The 19230-nt window shown below is 41.4% G+C and overlaps 1 pseudogene; it reads right to left on the bottom strand.

The window, feature by feature from the left end:
• Nucleotides 1–19230, bottom strand: part of LOC109106368 — a 142162-nt pseudogene that overhangs the window by 122466 nt on the left and 466 nt on the right.

The raw sequence follows: 19230 nt of genomic DNA, 5'->3' as shown, positions 1-19230 counted from the left end.
TAAGCAATTATATGTTAATATATCCAAGGCCATCATGTCAATTCAGCCAAAACAAAATTAATATATACTGTATGTAACACAGAGACATACTTCATTTATATTTATATGCATTTGACAAACGCTTTTATCCAAAGAGACTTACAATGCATTCAAGGTACACATTTACATTAGGGTGTGAAAATATATTCAAGTGTGTTTGAGGGGCACTTGCACGTCTCCAACAACCTGAGAGATTCCTTCGGGACTACAGTCTTGAAGCCAAAAACAGGTGTGAGGACATTACTGTGGGCTCGAGTTTCACAGGACACCCGTGTGTGTGTGTGTGTGTGTGTGTGTGTGTGTGTGTGTGTGTGTGTGTGTGTGTGTGTGTGTGTGTGTGTGTGTGTGTGTGTGGTCTCTGCAGTGTGTGACGGCATGCTGGCAACATCTGAGGATTTAGCATCGCCATGCGATCATGAAGAAACCCGATGTGAGTGTGAAATTAAATATGTCCGACTTACTCAAGGAACGGTTTGACCTTACATGAGCACGTTAGCACTGCTCACACCTACCTATAATAGCACACAGCTGCCATGACCTTTGACCCCCTCACTCATGACCTCAGGTAGCAACCCAACAAACGCTAAAGCAACTCTAAACAAATTCTGCCATCTGCAGTATAAAGATCAATGCATTATAAAAATGAAACCCGAATACGATCACATGCACATGGTCTCTTTCATCATGTCCTGCAATATATAAACACTACTCAAATTATAGTCATATTCTGGATGAACGATGACATTTTCACAGAGTTCAGACTAAATCAAATTTACCAAAGAATAAAGAATACAGAGAGCTCTTATTTTTAACCATTACAAAGTCTCAGTTCATTAAGGTCAACAAAATAATCACAGCACTTTAATTTTTTTTAACTTGTTATTGTTTTAATATCTTAAAATAAGTTTAAATCCATCATGTAAAATATTATACAATTTAACAACAATGATAATTTATACAAAGAGTGAAAATGGCAAAAAATATAAACAATTAAAAAAAAATTAAGTACCACATTTGAAGAAATGCCTATATATAACTTTTGAAATGATTTCACATGACTTTCAGTTTTAAGTTTAGGATAAAGGATACAGACATCTAATGTTTTTTATCCATAACTCTATCTTGGTTCATCATTACATTAATTTTCCTGTTCATTAAAATTATCATATGCATTTCCATTTATTTATTTTTTTTTCCTTTGGTTTATATAAGGTCACATTTAAACAGCCTTCCTTCTTTTTCAAATGACTTTTATGTATACATTTTATTGATTTAGACTTACTATTTTAAAATCTTAAAATAAGTTCAAATCCATCTTATAAATATTATACCATTTTTAAAATAATGGTAACCTAAACAAAGAGTGAAATAAAGCAAAAAATATGAACCAAAATGTACTTTTTTTAAGTGAGCATTTGTTTAAAAATCTGTTTAAATCCATCATACAAATATCATAACATTTTCAAATGATAATCTAAACAAAGAGTCAAAATGGCGAAAATATAAAGAATCTGAAATTTTACCCATATTTGAAGAAACACTTATATTTATTTGAAATAATTTAGCATGAGTTTTAATGCACATGTGCACTGTGCCAAATAAATCAAGGACAGCAATTCCTTAATTAATTCCTTACATTTATATAGCACTTTTCTGGGCACTCAAAGTGCTTCACATAGAAGGGGTTAATCTCCTCAACCACCACCAGTGGTTAGCAAGACTACTGGTGTCTCCTGAAATACTCACAGTTCAGAAGCCTACTGACATCTGCTGGATCTAAATGCTTCTGCAGTTCCATTATAAAATGATATGCACTAGTCAGCTCTAGTCATCGCTTTCACATTATCTTATATTATCTGAGCGACTGCACGCTGCAATCTACATGTGCAATACTACATAAAATAATCATATCTGTGACACACGAGTCGAGATACAGGTTTAAATCCAGTCTCTGTCATGAAAAGGGAAGCTTAATCTGTAATTGTCATAATTTGTTTGTACAAACCAAGGCTGTCAGTAATATCTGGAGTAATATCTATCCGTCAGCAGTTCTGTTCTGCCTCAGAAGAATGAAGGAGTGATTTTACATCTGCCATCTTTGCTCACTTTCGCTGCCAGGTTGTTGAACCATAAACCAATCACCTGAAAAGGTCATGGGACTAATCACATGCTGCAGGGAAATTAAATCATGTCAACACTGATAGACTGATGACATCACAAGAACACAAACCACCTCGAACCGCTCACTAGCAACTATTATGTGACGTCAATTATAGCAGACAGGACAAATAGATATAAACAAATACAATGTTCGTTTCATGCTCCAAAAAAGAAGCAGGTACTGGAGAAACATCTACTATAGATAAATCTACTACAGATAAATTAGTTCAAATATTCAATCATGAATAGCCTCGTTTTTTTTATAGCTTTTCATAATTATTTCATAACAGGAAGTCGGCCTGTGAATATTTATAGATTATAGGACAACGTAAATAAAATAAGAGTAAATGATACTGATTTCAGGTGACACAGAGACAAAAAGACAAGTAAGTGCAAATTCATTAATACAATACCAATACTACAACAACAATACACAACATATAACACATTCATGATGAGCTGCATGTGAGACACTTACAGTATACTACTGTTTTGGATCGGTATGACTTTGTAATGTCTTTAAATGAAGTTTCTTCTGCTCACCAAGGCTGCATTTATTTGATCAAAAATACAGTAAAGTAGAACTATTGTGAAATTATATTACAATTCAACTCAAACAGTTTAAATAAAAATCTACTTATGTTGTGACTGGTGTTCCACAGGGATCTGTTTTGGGACCTCTTCTTTTTCTTATCTACCTTTTACCTATTGGCACACCCAACTATATCTGTCTTCTAGACCTTCCTCAAAGTTTCCTCCTGCTCTTGTAGAGTGCCTTGATGAATTAAAAACTTGTTTTTCAAGTAATTTTCTCAAATTAAATAATAGTAAAACAGAAATTCTGCTTGTCGGTACAAAAACCACAAGAGATAAGTCAAACATTTCCTCTGTGATAATAGACAATTGTCCTGTTCATCTGTCAAATCAGGTTAAAAGTCATCCTCGTTAACTTTGCCGTTTGAAGCTCATATTAACAGTGTTACCCGTTCTGCATTATTTCTTATTAGGAATATCAATCGTCTGTGTCCTGTCCTTTCACTGAAGAGTACTGCTACTCTTGTGCATACTTAATATTGTAACACCAACAAACAAGTTATTACCAAAACACCCATCTCTGAACACATCTCTCCTGTTCTACCAAATTTTCACTGGCTCCCAGTTAAATTCTGTGTAAATTTTACAATTTTACTTTTAACCTACAAAGCACTCAACAACTTGGCTCCTTCATATCTCTTGGATCTTATTCACATACACACTCCTTCCTGCATTTTAAGATCTGCTTCTGCACAACTTCCATGGGGTCACGAGCTTTTAGTTATGCGGCTCCCCTTTTATGGAACTCACTTCCTGTAGAAGTTTGCAATAGTTCAAGTCTTCCGGTCTTTAAATCTTGTCTTAAAACTTATTGTTTAGGCAAGCTTTTTATCGGATTTTATGTCTGTTTATTGTATTGGCTTTTATTGTTTAATGTTATTGTTTTACTCTGTTTTATGGACTTTGGGGCTCTTTGATGATTCATTTATTTGAAATAGAAATCTTTTGTAATATTAAAATATCTTTACTGTCACTTTTGATTGGGTTAATGCATCCTTGCTGAATAAAAGTATTACTTTCTTTAAAAATCAATCATACTGACCCCAAACCTTTGAACCTTTCTACATTTCCTATGTGTTCTCACATCACTGGTCACTGTATCAGTCATTTAACCTGTAAGAGAGCTGATCTTTTACAGGAGAATCTCTGGAATCATATTACTCACAGAAAAGCAAAAGGCACTGAATTCAAGAGCCTGTCAACAGGAACTCCCACTGTGTGTGTATGTGTGTGTGTGTGTGTGTGTGTGTGTGTGTGTGTGTGTGTGTGTTTGCTGACTCAGGCCCTGACAGAGGCGAGAGAGAGACCTGCGAGATGCTGAACTGTCACAGATTCTTACTGTAGTTTTCCTAAGGACACTCGTGTCTCTTCAGACACATTTTCTGTCCATCACTAAAGTTTCTGTGAGCGCTGCTTGTCTTCTGCTCTGACTGCAGAAATGCACCTAATGTATGATGCAAGAGAAGCACAAATGAGCCATAACACAGAGCTATTCAGAACATAAATCAAGAATTTTACATTTTCTGAAGCTAATCTGAAAAGTGCTCCTGTCGCAGTGCTGCTGTGGGAGTTTGCCAGACTGTGACTGTGAGGATTGTTCTAGGTGGTTTGTTACTGTCTTGTGTGAAAAGACAAGAGTCCATAAAAAGAGCACACAATGAACTCTCATACTCAGTGTTAGAAGGCTCATCAAATAATTAATGCTAAATGTAATCAAAGTTTTAAGTATTTTAAAATATTATTTTAATTAAAATATAAAATATACTAAATCACTAACCCAAAATGTAATAACAATAATGTTTTTATATATATTTAAAATATTTAAAATATAATTATATAATAAATAATGTAAATGTATATGTAAATATATTTTGAGATACTGGGTTTTTGACTTTCATAAGCTCTAAGCATCAAAATAAAAATTAAAAAAATTTAAAAAACGTATGAAATGCTTTACTTTACATGTAATGAAACTATAATATATGAAAGTTTCACTTTTTGAAATAAGTTACAAAAAAATTAACTTTTTCACGCCATTCTAATTTTTTGAGATGCACCTTTATAATATAAAAAAGTAAAACATATTATAAAACAGTAACTCTAATTCTTAATAAAAATACAATTTTAATATAGAATAATATATAATAAACCACGAACCTTATAAATATTATACCATTTTTAAAATAATGGTAACCTAAACAAAGAGTGAAATAAAGCAAAAAATAAGTGAGCATTTGTTTAAAAATCTGTTTAAATCCATCATACAAATGTCATAAAATTTTCAAATGATAATCTAAACAAAGAGTGAAAATAGTATAAAGAATCTCAAATTTTACCCATATTTGAAGAAACACTTATATTTATTTGAAATAATTTAGCATGAGTTTTAATGCACATCTCCACTGTGCCAATAAATCAAGGACAGCAATTCCTTAAATAATTCCTTACATTTATATAGCACTTTTCTGGGCACTCAAAGTGCTTCACATAAAAGGGGTTGATCTCCTCAATCACCACCTGTGGTTAGCAAGACTATTGGTGTCTCCTGAAATACTCACAGTTCAGAAGCCTACTGACATCTGCTGGATCTAAATGCTTCTAAATTATAAAATGATATGCACTAGTCAGCTCTAGTCATCACGTTCACATAATCTCATTTTATCTGAGCGACTGCACGCTGCAATCTACATGTGCAATACTACATAAAATACTCATATCTGTGACACACGAGTCGAGATACAGGTTTAAATCCAGTCATGAAAAGGGAAGCTTAATCTGTAATTGTCATAATTTGTTTGTTCAAACCAAGGCTGTCAGTAATATCTGGAGTAATATCTATCCGTCAGCAGTTCTGTTCTGCCTCAGAAGAATGAAGGAGTGATTTTACATCTGCCATCTTTGCTCACTTTCGCTGCCAGGTTGTTGACCCATAAACCAATCACCTGAAAAGGTCATGGGACTAATCACATGCTGCAGGGAAATGAAATCATGTCAACACTGATAGACTGATGACATCACAAGAACACAAACCACCTCGAACCGCTCACTTGCAACTTTTGTTTGTTTCATGCTCCAAAAAAGAAGCAGGTACTGGAGAAACATCTACTATAGATAAATCTACTACAGATAAATTAGTTCAAATATTTAATCATGAGAAACCTCATTTTTCATAGCTCTTCATAAGTATTTCCTAACAGGAAGTCAGCCTATGAATATAGATTATAGGACAACGTAAATAAAATAAGAGTAAATGATACTGATTTCAGGTGACACAGAGGCAAAAAGACAAGTAAGTGCAAATTCATTAATACAATACCAATACAACAACAACAATATACAACATATAACACATTCATGAAGAGCTGCATGTGAGACACTTACAGTATACTACTGTTTTGGATCAGTATGACTTTGTAATGTCTTTAAATGAAGTTTCTTCTGCTCACCAAGGCTGCATTTATTTGATCAAAAATACAGTAAAGTAGAACTATTGTGAAATTATTGTCACGGGATGGAAGGAACACACGACAAGGAGAGCTCAAAATAAATAGGGTTTTAGTGAGTAAGGTGCGTGCTGAGTGTCCGAGTGCTCTCCGTGTGGGTCTCCCGGTGCTGGGTGCTCTGCTGTGCAGTCTCGCTCTGGCACTGATCGGTCACACACTGGTGTCTGGAGAAAAACAGCGAGCAAATACAGATTAGTTCTTAGCCGCTTTGGAGACATTAGACTCCCCGTTGTCGGGCCTCGCACGGCTTATCTGGCCGCAGGCAAAAGAGTCTCAGGTGTGGCCGATCAGTCGGTGATGACTTTCCGCAGGTGCCTTGTATCCGTTTCCAGGGCAACGCTGATCAGTTCTCGGGACGCTCGTCACACCCACCCCCTAGGCGTTGTCCTGATCCTGGTGGAAAGATGCGACAGTAACAAGGGGGAAACTGGGGGTGGCTGGGGAGTGACCCCTGACAGACCTGAGAAAGCTGACCAGATCCGGGAAAGTCCGTCTGCATTGCCGTTGGCGGTGCCAGCGTGGTGGCGGACGGTGAAATGGAAATCCTGGAGCGCAAGGAACCATCGGGTCACCCTGGCGTTGGTTTCTTTGGCTCTGGACATCCACTGTAGGGCCGCATGATCCGTGAACAGGGTGAACTTTCTCCCTAGCAGGTAATAACGCAGCACCAGGATAGTCCATTTCACCGCAAGCGCTTCCTTTTCCTCCGCCGCATAGTTCTTCTCGGCTGCCGTCAGCTTTCTGCTAATGAATAAAATGGGATGTTCCTCACCATCCTGGAGCTGGGACAGGACAGCTCCCAATCCTGTTTCCGATGCATCCGTTTGTAACAGGAAGTGGCAGCCGAAATCCGGGGCGCGTAGGACCGGTTCGGATGTCAGTGCCTGCTTTAACCTTTTAAACGCCTTGTCTGTCTCTTCACTCCAGACCACTCGTTCGGGCTGCCCCTTCCTGGTCAGGTCTGTCAGAGGGGCGGCTATGGAGGAGAAGTTGGGGATAAAACAACGATAGTACCCCGCCAACCCCAAAAAAGCTCATACCTGAATCTTGGTGTTGGGCCGGGGGGCCGCCTGCACCGCTTCGACTTCTTTTCTCTTGTGGTTTGATCAAGCCCCGGCCCACCTGAAACCCCAGATACTTTGCTTCAAATAGGGCCAGGTGACACTTTCGGGGGTTGGCGGTTAGTCCGGCCCTCCGGAGTTCCCTTAGCACCCTACGCAGATGGTCCAAATGATCCTCCCACCGCTCTGAATGAATGACCATGTTGTCGAGGTACTCAGCCGCGTATTGCTGATGCGGTCGCAGCAGGACATCCATCAGTCTCTGAAAGGTTGCGGGTGCCCCGTGAAGGCCAAAGGGAAGGGTCCGATATTGCCAGTGACCGCTGGGCGTGGAGAAAGCGGTCATGGGCTTGGCGTCCTCCGTTAGTGGCACCTGCCAATATCCTTTGGTGAGATCTAGGGTGGATATAAAGCGGGCCCTCCTCAGGCGATCGAGCAGCTCATCCACCCGTGGCATCGGGTAACCATCGAATTCAGAGACTTCATTGAGGCGGCAGAAGTCATTACAAAAGCGGAGGGTGCCATCTGGTTTTGGGACCAGGACGATTGGGCTGGACCATGGACTGCGGGAAGGTTCAATTACCCCCAACTTCAGCATTTGTTGAATCTCTTCCTCAATAGCCCGCCGACGAGCCTCTGGGATCCGGTAGGGCCGTTGCTTAAAAACGACCCCTGGTGGCGTTTTGATGTCATGCTGGAGGATACTGGTCCGCCCGGGGACTGTGGAGAACACATCCGAGAACTGACCGATCAGGTGTTGTAATTCCGCTTTCTGTCCGGCTGACAGCTTGGGGTTCGTGTCCACGGTCACTGGTTCCACAACGGCGGTTTGGTCCCGGGTTCCTATCCATCTTTTGAGCAAGTTGATGTGATATAACTGCACGGCGTTTCGCTTTCCTGGTTGGCGCACCCGATATGTCACCGGTCCCACTCTTTCAACGACCGTGTAGGGCCCCTGCCAGGTGGCCAGAAATTTGCACGCCGCTGTGGGTACCAGCACCATCACCCGATCTCCCGTTTGGAACTCTCTCGGCTGGGCAGGCCGGTCATAATGCCATGGTTGGGCTTGTTGTGCTTTGGCAAGATGGTCCCGGACTAATGGCATTATGCGTTCAATCCTCTGCCGCATTTCGATAACATGTTCAATGACTGAACGTTGGGGAGAAGGCTGCTGTTGTTCCCAAGCTTCTTTGGCGACATCCAGTAGCCCCCTTGGCTGTCGGCCGAACAGAAGCTCAAATGGGGTGAAGGCAGTGGACGCTTGGGGTACCTCTCGGACTCCGAATAAAACGTACGGCAGCATCACGTCCCAGTCCCGTTTATCCTCTGTGGCTACACGACGCAGCATTTGCTTGAGGGTCTTATTGAAGCGCTCGGTCAGCCCATCAGTCTGGGGGTGGTATACTGACGTCCTGAGTTGTTTTACTCGGAGTAACCGGCAGAGGTCAGCCATTAGCCGGGACATGAACGGGGTTCCCTGATCGGTCAGTATCTCTGCTGGGATGCCGACTCGGCTGAAGAACAGGAACAGCTTGTGCGCGATGTTCTTGGCGGTGGCTTTCCGTAGGGGCATGGCTTCCGGGTACCTGGTGGCGTAGTCGACAATCACCAGTATGTGTTCGTGCCCCCGGGCTGACTTTGGCAACGGCCCCACCAGATCCATTCCGATGCGCTCGAAGGGCACCCCTATAATTGGCAGCGGAATTAGCGGGGTGGGGGGAGGCAGTTTGGGTGAAGTTTTCTGGCAAACAGGACAGGCAAAACTGCTTCACTTCGGCGTCCAACCCTGGCCAATGAAACCGGTCACGAATGCGCTGTGCGGTATTTGCTGCCCCCAGGTGTCCAGCCAGGGGGTGTGTATGTGCCAACTGCAGGACCACCTCCGTTTTTGATCGGGGCACCACCAGTAACCGTTTTTCCTCCCCGCTCCGCTGGGCAACAAAAAAGAGCAGGCCGTTCTCCACAATGAAGTGTGGGAGAGGATGGGGTTTTGGCCGGACATCCTTGCCTTCCAGCGTGCACACTTGTGCCCAGCAGTGTTTCAGTCTATCATCTTCCCGCTGCGCCTGGCCAAACGAGCCCCCTCCCGTGACATGTTGGTAGACATCATAAAAAAGATTATTAGTTTGGGAGGGGACTCACCATTTCTCCCACTGTCCGAAGCCAGGAGAAGGGGGTGGTGGCTATCCTGTTTTGGGTGCATCACCCTCGACGGGCCCCTCCAGGGCTGGCAGGTTGGGTAGCGGCGGCCAACAGGGCCTCAAAGCCCGGCCAATCTCTTCCAAGCAGCACGGGCACTGGCAGGTCCCTCATTATTCCGACTTCTACTGGCCAGGATCCAGGGGCGGCGGAGATAGTGGCGGGGACCTGCCGAGTGTCCCCGTGTACGCAAGTTATCGGGAACTGGGCGCATGTGGGTTTGGACCAGGCTCACGGCACTACCGGAGTCTAACAGGGCCTTGAAGGGACGGCCGTTGACTTTCACCATGGCCTCCGGGGCTCCTACCGGTAGATGTTGGTGCAGAATGCAACCTGCCAGCCACGTCCGCACGGGATTGGAAGTGTGTTCCGTGGGCATCGGTTCATCCCGGGGACCAGGGCCCATCGGCCTGCCTATGGGTTGCAGGATGCCCTCCGGCGCGCGTTGTCCCTGGACCACCCTCCCTGGACCACCCACTTCCCGGCTCCGGGCCGCCTCGGCCAGCTCAACCGCCTCCACCAGTTCCAGCATTGTCCCCAGGTTCCTCATGGCGACCGCCTGACGTTGGACACGGGGCAGGGCGCACAAGAGGCGGTCAATCACCACACGTTCCATCACTTGGGCAGCCGTGGGATCTACATCCATTAGCCAATGTTGTGCTAACCTCGTCAGTTCCTCGGCCTGGGCGCGAGCTGGTACACGTGGTTGGAAGACCCACTCGTGGAATTGTTGGGCTGCGCACACTGGGGACAGCCCCAGGCGAGCCAGAATTTCCCGCTTGACGTCATCGTAGCGGTCTGCCAGAGCCGCGGGCAGGCTGAAAAAGGTCCGCTGCGCTTCTCCCGTAAGTAGGGGGGCCAGGGCTCGCGCCCAGTCATCGCGTTCCCATCCCTCCAGGGTCGCTGTGTTCTTGAACATTTGCAGATAGACCTCTACGTCATCATGAGCGGTCATCTTGGGCAGCAGCTGGGCGGCTTGCACACGGGGATTTACCACCGGAATGTGCTGGCGGCTGGCGAGGCGGAGGGCGGCGAGTTCCTGCTCCATCTCACTCTGTCGAGAGGCCAGATGTTCGACTATTTGATGCTGACGGAGACTAACCTCCGCCAGACGTTGCAATAGCTCATCCATCTTTTCGTGGGGAGGAGCGCTCGCCGATCTGAGGAAACACAAGGGGCGAGAAGAAAAAAAAAAAAGAAAAAAAGAAAGTTGAGTCAACAGAGATCACTTGTCGGAGTACTTCCTCTTTTCATGCCCGCATTCTCCACCATCTGTCACGGGATGGAAGGAACACATGACAAGGAGAGCTCAAAATAAATACCCCGGAGGGTGGATTTATTCACAATCGAGGATTTTAGTGAGTAAGGTGCGTGCTGAGTGTCCGAGTGCTCTCCGTGTGGGTCTCCCGGTGCTGGGTGCTCTGCTGTGCAGTCTCGTTCCGTCACTGATCGGTCACACACTGGTGTATGGAGAAAAACAGGGAGCAAACACAGGTTAGTTCTCAGCCGCTTTGGAGACATTAGACTCCCCGTTGTCGGGCCTCGCACGGCTTATCTGGCCTCGGGCAAACGAGTCTCAGGTGTGGCCGATCAACCGGTGATGACTTTCCGCAGGTGCCTTGTATCCGTTTCCAGGGCAACGCTGATCTGTTCTCGGGACGCTCGTCACATTATATTACAATTCAACTCAAACAGTTTAAATAAAAATCTACTTATGTTGTGACTGGTGTTCCACAGGGATCTGTTTTGGGACCTCTTCTTTTTCTTATCTTCCTTTTACCTATTGGCACAATTTTTAGGAAATTTGGTTATTCATTTTTATTGTTATGCTGATGACACCCAACTATATCTGTCTTCTAGACCTTCCTCAAAGTTTCCTCCTGCTATTGTAGAGTGCCTTGATGAATTAAAAACTTGTTTTTCAAATAATTTTCTCAAATTAAATAATAGTAAAACAGAAATTCTGCTTGTCGGTACAAAAAACCACAAGAGATAAGTCAAACATTTCCTCTGTGATAATAGACAATTGTCCTGTTCATCTGTCTAATCAGGTTAAAAGTCATCCTCGATAAACTTTGTCGTTTGAAGCTCATATTAACAGTGTTACCCGTTCTGCATTATTTCTTATTAGGAATATCAATCGTCTGTGTCCTGTCCTTTCACTGAAGAGTACTGCTACTCTTGTGCATGCTTAATATTGTAACACCAACAAACAAGTTATTACCAAAACACCCATCTCTGAACACATCTCTCCTGTTCTACCAAATTTGCACTGGCTCCCAGTTAAATTCTGTGTAAATTTTACAATTTTACTTTTAACCTACAAAGCACTCAACAACTTGGCTCCTTCATATCTCTTGGATCTTATTCACATACACACTCCTTCCTGCATTTTAAGATCTGCTTCGGCACTTACTCTTGTTCTCCCATGCACTCGGACAACTTCCATGGGGTCACGAGCTTTTAGTTATGCGGCTCCCCTTTTATGGAACTCACTTCCTGTAGAAGTTTGCAATAGTTCAAGTCTTCCGGTCTTTAAATCTTGTCTTAAAACTTATTGTTTAGGCAAGCTTTTTATCGGATTTTATGTCTGTTTATTGTATTGGCTTTTATTGTTTAATGTTATTGTTTTACTCTGTTTTATGGGACTTTGGGGCTCTTTGATGATTCATTTATTTGAAATAGAAATCTTTTGTAATATTAAAATATCTTTACTGTCACTTTTGATTGGGTTAATGCATCCTTGCTGAATAAAAGTATTACTTTCTTTAAAAATCAATCATACTGACCCCAAACCTTTGAACTTTTCTACATTTCCTATGTGTTCTCACATCACTGGTCACTGTATCAGTCATTTAACCTGTAAGAGAGCTGATCTTTTACAGGAGAATCTCTGGAATCATATTACTCACAGAAAGTCATAAGGCACTGAATTCAAGAGCCTGTCAACAGGAACTCCCACTGTGTGTGTGTGTGTGTGTGTGTGTGTGTGTGTTTGCTGACCCAACAGAGGCGAGAGACAAAAAAGACACCTGCGAGATGCTGAACTGTCACAGATTCTTACTGTAGTTTTCCTAAGGACACTCGTGTCTCTTCAGACACATTTTCTGTCCATCACTAAAGTTTCTGTGAGCGCTGCTTGACTTCTACTCTGACTGCAGAAATGCACCTAATGTATGATGCAAGAGAAGCACAAATGAGCCATAACACCGAGCTATTCAGAACATAAATCAAGAATTTTACATTTTCCTGAAGCTAATCTGAAAAGTGCTCCTGTCGCAGTGCTGCTGTGGGAGTTTGACAGACTGTGACTGTGAGGATTGTTCTAGGTGGGTTTGTTACTGTCTTGTGTGAAAAGACAAGAGTCCATAAAAAGAGCACACAATGAACTCTCATACTCAGTGTTAGAAGGCTCATCAAATAATTAATGCTAAATGTAATCAAAGTTTTAAGTATTTTAAAATATTATTTTAATTAAAATATAAAATATACTAAATCACTAACCCAAAATGTAATAACAATAATGTTTTTATATATATTTTAAAATATTTAAAATATAATTATATAATAAATAATGTAAATGTATATGTAAATATATTTTGAGATACTGGGTTTTTGACTTTCATAAGCTCTAATCATCAAAATAAATATTTCAAAATTTAAAAAAACTTAACTTTAGTTTACATGTAATGAAACTACAATATATGAAAGTTTCACTTTTTGAAATAAGTTACAAAAAAATTAACTTTTTCATGCCATTCTAATTTTTTGAGATACACCTTTATAATATAAAAAAGTAAAACATATTATAAAACAGTAACTCTAATTCTTAACAAAAATAAAATTTTAATATAGAATAATATATAATAAACCACAAACCTTTCATCACATTTCCACTCAAGCATGGGGAAGTCGTGGCCTAATGGTTAGAGAGTCGGACTTGCAATCCAAGGGTTGTGAGTTCGAGTCTCAGGCTGGCAGGAATTGTAGGTGGGGGGAGTGCATGTACATTGCTCTCACAACCCTCAATACCACGACTGAGGTGTCCTTGAGCAAGGCACCGAACCCCCAACTGCTCCCCGGGTGCCGCAGCATAAATGGCTGCCCACTGCTCCGGGTGTTTGTTCACGGTGTGTATGGTATCACTGCTGTGTGTGTGCACTTTGGATGGGTTAAAAGCAGAGCACGAATTCCGAGTATGGGTTACCATACTAAGCTGTATGCCACGTCACTTTCACTTTCGCATTCTGTCCTTTGTAACTTCCATTGTTGTTATTTTGTGTGATTGTATTCAGACGCACTGCCAAAAGGTTTCTATTCATGCATGGCTCATATTTCTTATTAATATTACACTCTGAGGCTATGATTACTCTTATCTAAAGCTGTAATGCTGTCTAATGCAATAAATCCATTCTAATAGCACTCCTCCAACAACTAAGCTAAAGGCGTCCCACATGACTGCAGCTGAAATTTGCCTTAATGATTCATACTTGTGCGGTCTGTGCCTCTATTAGAAAGAGACACTGAAACGACCATCAGCATATCTGCCTGTGTACATCTGCTCTTTAGCAAAATCAATATGACGTTTCCTCTAGCCTCATGATTAGGTCAGCAGATATGAGTCAACGGACCTGCGATGCGGATGACGGCCCTCTCGGCCGGGTCCAGCACCTCTCCGGAGGCGGATCTGGAGCGTTTGACCCGCTGGTGTTTGGCCAGGTTCCAGGGGAGTGTGTCTCCGGGACTCTGCGAGCTGCTGCACTCACTGGAGCTCTGCTCATCCATCAGCTTCTCCATCGCCTGATAGATTCACATCAGACACAATGCAGTCAATAAACGGACATATGCATGCAGAGAATCAATACACTTGATGACATACAGCATGCACATCACAAACAAAAACGGTGTTGAAATGCCTGTATGATGTGTCTTCATCTGTGACTACTGTATATTCACAGTAGAGCACAGACTCCTGTTCATTATTGCTAAAATTAAATAATAAATAATGAATGTACTAACTTCTGTTTGTGAACATCTATTTGCTGTCAGGTGAAAATATGTCCTCTTGCAATATTAATTTTGTGCTTATTATGTGAAAACACTCTTGAGGTTTTCTTAAGTTATATAAAGAATTCTATGTAGGCTATACTGTATGTGGGTGGCTGTTACTATAAAGCCACCACTCTTTTCTTAAATCTATAGTTTACTCAAAATTTAAAATTCAGACATCATATGCATCCTCATGTTGTTCCAAACCCATTCTTCCACTGAACACAAAAGAAGATATTTTGAAGAATGCTGGTAACCAAACATTTGCCGGTAGCCATTGACTTCCAAAGTGTGGAGAAAAACAAAATAAAAATACTATGGAAGTCAATGGCTAGCGTTGACTGTTTGGTTACCAGCATTCTTCAAAATTTCTTCTTTTTTGCTCAATGATTGAAAGAAACTCAAACAGTGACATGAAGCTGCAAATGATGGCAGAATTTTCATTTTAGGGTGAGCAATCACTTTAAAGAGACAAAAAAAATTTGAGGTATGAATATAAATTACATTTCAGGTTTATAATTAGATATGCAATCATAGGAAATAAAGAACATACAGTAAGTGTTTATCATCTGAATCAGCACATTCTCTGTAATCCTAATGTCCAAAACAAAAAATGATGTGTGAGACACATTACGTTGTACTGTATTTTTGTTTCCAATTTGTTTGCTCAGGTATGTTTTTGAATTGAAACCATTTTGAATTCAAATGTTTAAAATTAGTGGGTGCAAATGGAAATGAATGGGATTTTGTTTTTTGCAGATTTACTAATTTATTCAAAAATGGAAAACATACAAGGACTTTATACAAATTCTATAATAAATAAAATTTCAGTCAAAAAATAGGCATAACTCAAAAATACCAGGGCCCGGTTCCCCAAAACGTTCTTATCGCTAAGTAGTTCTTAACCTATTCCTTAACCTCTCTCTTAACGTTATGGCACGATTCCCGATACGTTCGTTCGCTAAGTATATCTTCTGTAAGTCACACTTTCGTAAGGTTGGTCCAGACCATTACGCTGTAATGTCATTTGTAATGACATTAAAGCGTTTAAATTGGCAATCACTTTTGATAATTAAAATCTGGCAAACAATTTGGCTCTAAATGGCTAAGATCTATAAATGGGTAAGCATGGTGGTGTCCAGTAAGTGACTAACTATGGCAGCGATCCAACGCGTCCTTGTACTGAATCAAAGACGGCGCCGGCCGCGGAGCTGTTTAGTCCATGTCAATTTCTTTTATTCGCCAAAACTTAAGCCCTTTTGACATTTTGCCTGACGTGGCTATATTAAAAAAATTTCGCCTCCCAAGACAACTCATTATGGAGCTGCTGGACCTTCTCAGACCTGTGCTTGCCAGGCTAACGCGGCGGAATTTGCTTTAAGCCCTGAAGTCCAGCTGCTTGCAACGCTAAGGTTTTTTGCTACAGGGATCTTCATCGAGGTCGTGGGAGAGGGCTATGGCCTAAGCAAGACCTCGGTGTGGAGGTGCGTCCACACTGCCACCAACGCCCTTCTGCGCCATGCCGGGGATTACATCCGGCTGCCGGCAACACGTCAGGAGGTCCAGGAGGTGCACCAGGGCTGTCATGCCATTGCTGGCATCCCCAGAGTCTTGGGCCTGGTGGATGGCACACTCATCCCTATCGCCAATCCATCAGTGATTGATCAGGCGTACATATCGCGAAAGGGATACGCGGCCATAAACGTGCAGGTTATAGTGGACCATAGGGGTGTGATCTCCGACCTGTTGGGAAGGTGGCCAGGCAGCACCCACGACAGTTTTGTCTGGGCCAATTCTGCCATGGGTGAACAAGCGGAGAGAGAGGGGTTTGGTCAGAGCCTGTTCCTCGGGGATAGTGGATACCCTCTGAGAACATACTTATTCACACAAGTGGCACAACGGGATAAGGAGGGTGGATGATTAGCGAGGGATACCCGTCACAACATATCATGTGAACATATTACTGAAAATTTGATAATTTAATTAATAGTCTATATTTTACGGATAACTTAAACTATGTTAAAATAAATGTTACTGTAATAATTTGAGGAATGTTTCATTTGCATAGAACGTGTTGTCTTTCTTAACGCCGTAATGCACCTTCGCGTGAAGTTGAAAATCTATTCCTGAGCAATCGATGCCAACTAATTCAGCACCTTCACTTGGGACAGCGCCTTTGTAACGTCGGACGTAAGAGGCAGCGTGTTAAGAAGCTTCCTAAGGGACACGTCAGGGAACACACTTAGGAACATAAACAACTTTGGTATGATATATCTTTTGAGTCTTCTTAGCGCGCTAAGAGTGAGCGTTATCAGGGAACCGGGCCCAGGTTCGTAAAACCCTCCTAGTTGCTGAAAGGAGTATTGAGGAGTTTGGCATAATCAGAGCAAATAAGCGTTTCATTTTTTTATTTTTTATTTTTTTTAATAGATAAACAAATCTGCCAAATCAAACAATGGTTGGTGCTGTACAAGCATGCAGGGGGGGAAAACGTGAATTATTGAATGATATCAGAGAGATGACCTCTGAAGGTTGTGTCACGGTCAGTAAGTCTCTAAAAATGTCCAATAATTTGACCTTTTTCTGACAAGGCAAGGAACCACATGACATTCAGCTACTGCTACTGAAGGTCAATCAAGACAAAAAATGCATCAGCAACCACTGAATATCATGGAGGGAAAACAAACTGCAGAAAACATATTGAAAGCAGAGTGAATTCATCCTCCTGCTTGATAAGAAACCCTGACACAATCACAATGTTTCTGACCTTTAAAGGAAAGTGAACTCCTCACATTACTCAGATGGGTTAGTCAACTGACCTGTGTGTTAAAGTTAGGCTAACCGAGAGTAAATGATTAACCACAGCACTGGCCAAGCCTGTCAGCAATATCTAACACATTTTCATAACAGCTGCATTATAATGTAGAACTATGTAAAACCAGTGTGAGATAAAACTTCATCCCTGTCATGTACATACTGTAGAGCACCAGTTCAATGAGAAATAAACCTCAATGTTTAACAAAACACCACTAACACCAGCTCTAGATATCGCAAAAGCTCCAGTTTAGGGCAAATCCACATGCAAACAAACACACGGTGAGATATGATGCTTGCGTAAACATGAAGATGCGTCATATAAAGACCTGTCTTTGTTTAAAGACCATGAAGGACTGAAAACGCTGAGGAAATGAGATGTAAATGAGCTCTAGCTCCCTATTACCCTGAGACCAGTCATCCCAAAAGTCTTGCAATGAATATTCACGTCATTGAACTCATAACAAGCTATTTTTAATATGAACAAGACTTAATACAGTATGTTGTCATAAGAACAAACAATTGTAGAAGTTAAGTATGAGCACAAAGCCATTCATTCTGGTTTACATGAATAAGTGTATAGTCAGAAATGTGCATAAAGCTGAAAGGCCCAGTTCACATAACAGCTATGAAAACGTCATTAGTGATAGATCGATCTTATCATGGATCATAGTGCACACGCTTCTTACCTTCAAGAATTGACTTACTGGACCTCAGTCAACATGAAAATGATAGCTGGTGTAAAGATAGTTCCTACTAATTATAGTTAAGGCAGGCCTACGTAGCAGTCCAGGGTGCACAGATGTATATCTGATATAGAGCAGGAACTCTTTACCTACTGGTTACTTATATGGATGTTAACTGAGTCATCAGGTGTCTCATAATCTGAGTTATGACAGCCCCACCGTCTCATCACAGCAGATAGTGATGCATGACTGACAGAAGTATATAAGATGAATTCAGACTCACACTTAACGGATTTGAGGAGCGAGATGTTTCTACTAACACACACATATGGAACAGAACGTAGCATAATATTATTTTGAGTGACTGGTATTCTGACACGTTCCTCTGATTTTTCAATTATTTATATTGTATTGCAATGCAATTATTACATGATGCAAGCTAAACAAACAATAAAATACAACTATTTTAATATTTATTGTGTGAAAATGATTCATATAAATATTGCACAAATTATGTCCCACGGACATGTCATCATTTTCAGCATAGACAAAAATGTAGCTCTTTGTAACTGTTTGTCTTGTTAGCATCACTTACTTGTTTAGCAAGGACGAAACAAAATATGACATATTATGCATTAAGAAAACAGAACAATTAAGGTTAATATGAATTTAAGAGTTTGCCACAGCAACTCTAATTTAGTCAAATTATCCAAAAGTGTGGTTTTCAATATTGTTAAGAATATATACTGTATATATATGTATGTATATATATATAAACTAGCAAGAATGTAAAAAAAATAATAATAATAATTATTAAAATGTCATTTCCAAAACCATTATTTCCAATGTTGGAAATGAGATTGCAATGTTCATGGTGGCACAAAGACTTCTTTTATGGTGTGTTTATGAATTGATGGACAGTGTTAGTGGACAAATCAACTAGTGAGAGTATGAAAAGTGAATTTTAAGGGTGTTTCTAAAGGTCCACAGGACCAAAAGTGCCCATTCCTGGTAATGCAGATGCGCTGATGCATGAAGGCAACACTGATGTATCACATCTGAAATAAAACAATCTGAGAATAAGAATTATGCCTCTGACTGATGAGAGCTGAAGGAAACCATCCG

The sequence above is a fragment of the Cyprinus carpio genome, chromosome B16 (genome assembly GCF_018340385.1).
Source record: "Cyprinus carpio isolate SPL01 chromosome B16, ASM1834038v1, whole genome shotgun sequence".
NCBI lineage: Eukaryota > Metazoa > Chordata > Actinopteri > Cypriniformes > Cyprinidae > Cyprinus > Cyprinus carpio.
The sequence above is the reverse complement of the archived record's forward strand: the minus strand, read 5'-3'. Positions and strand labels throughout refer to the sequence as shown.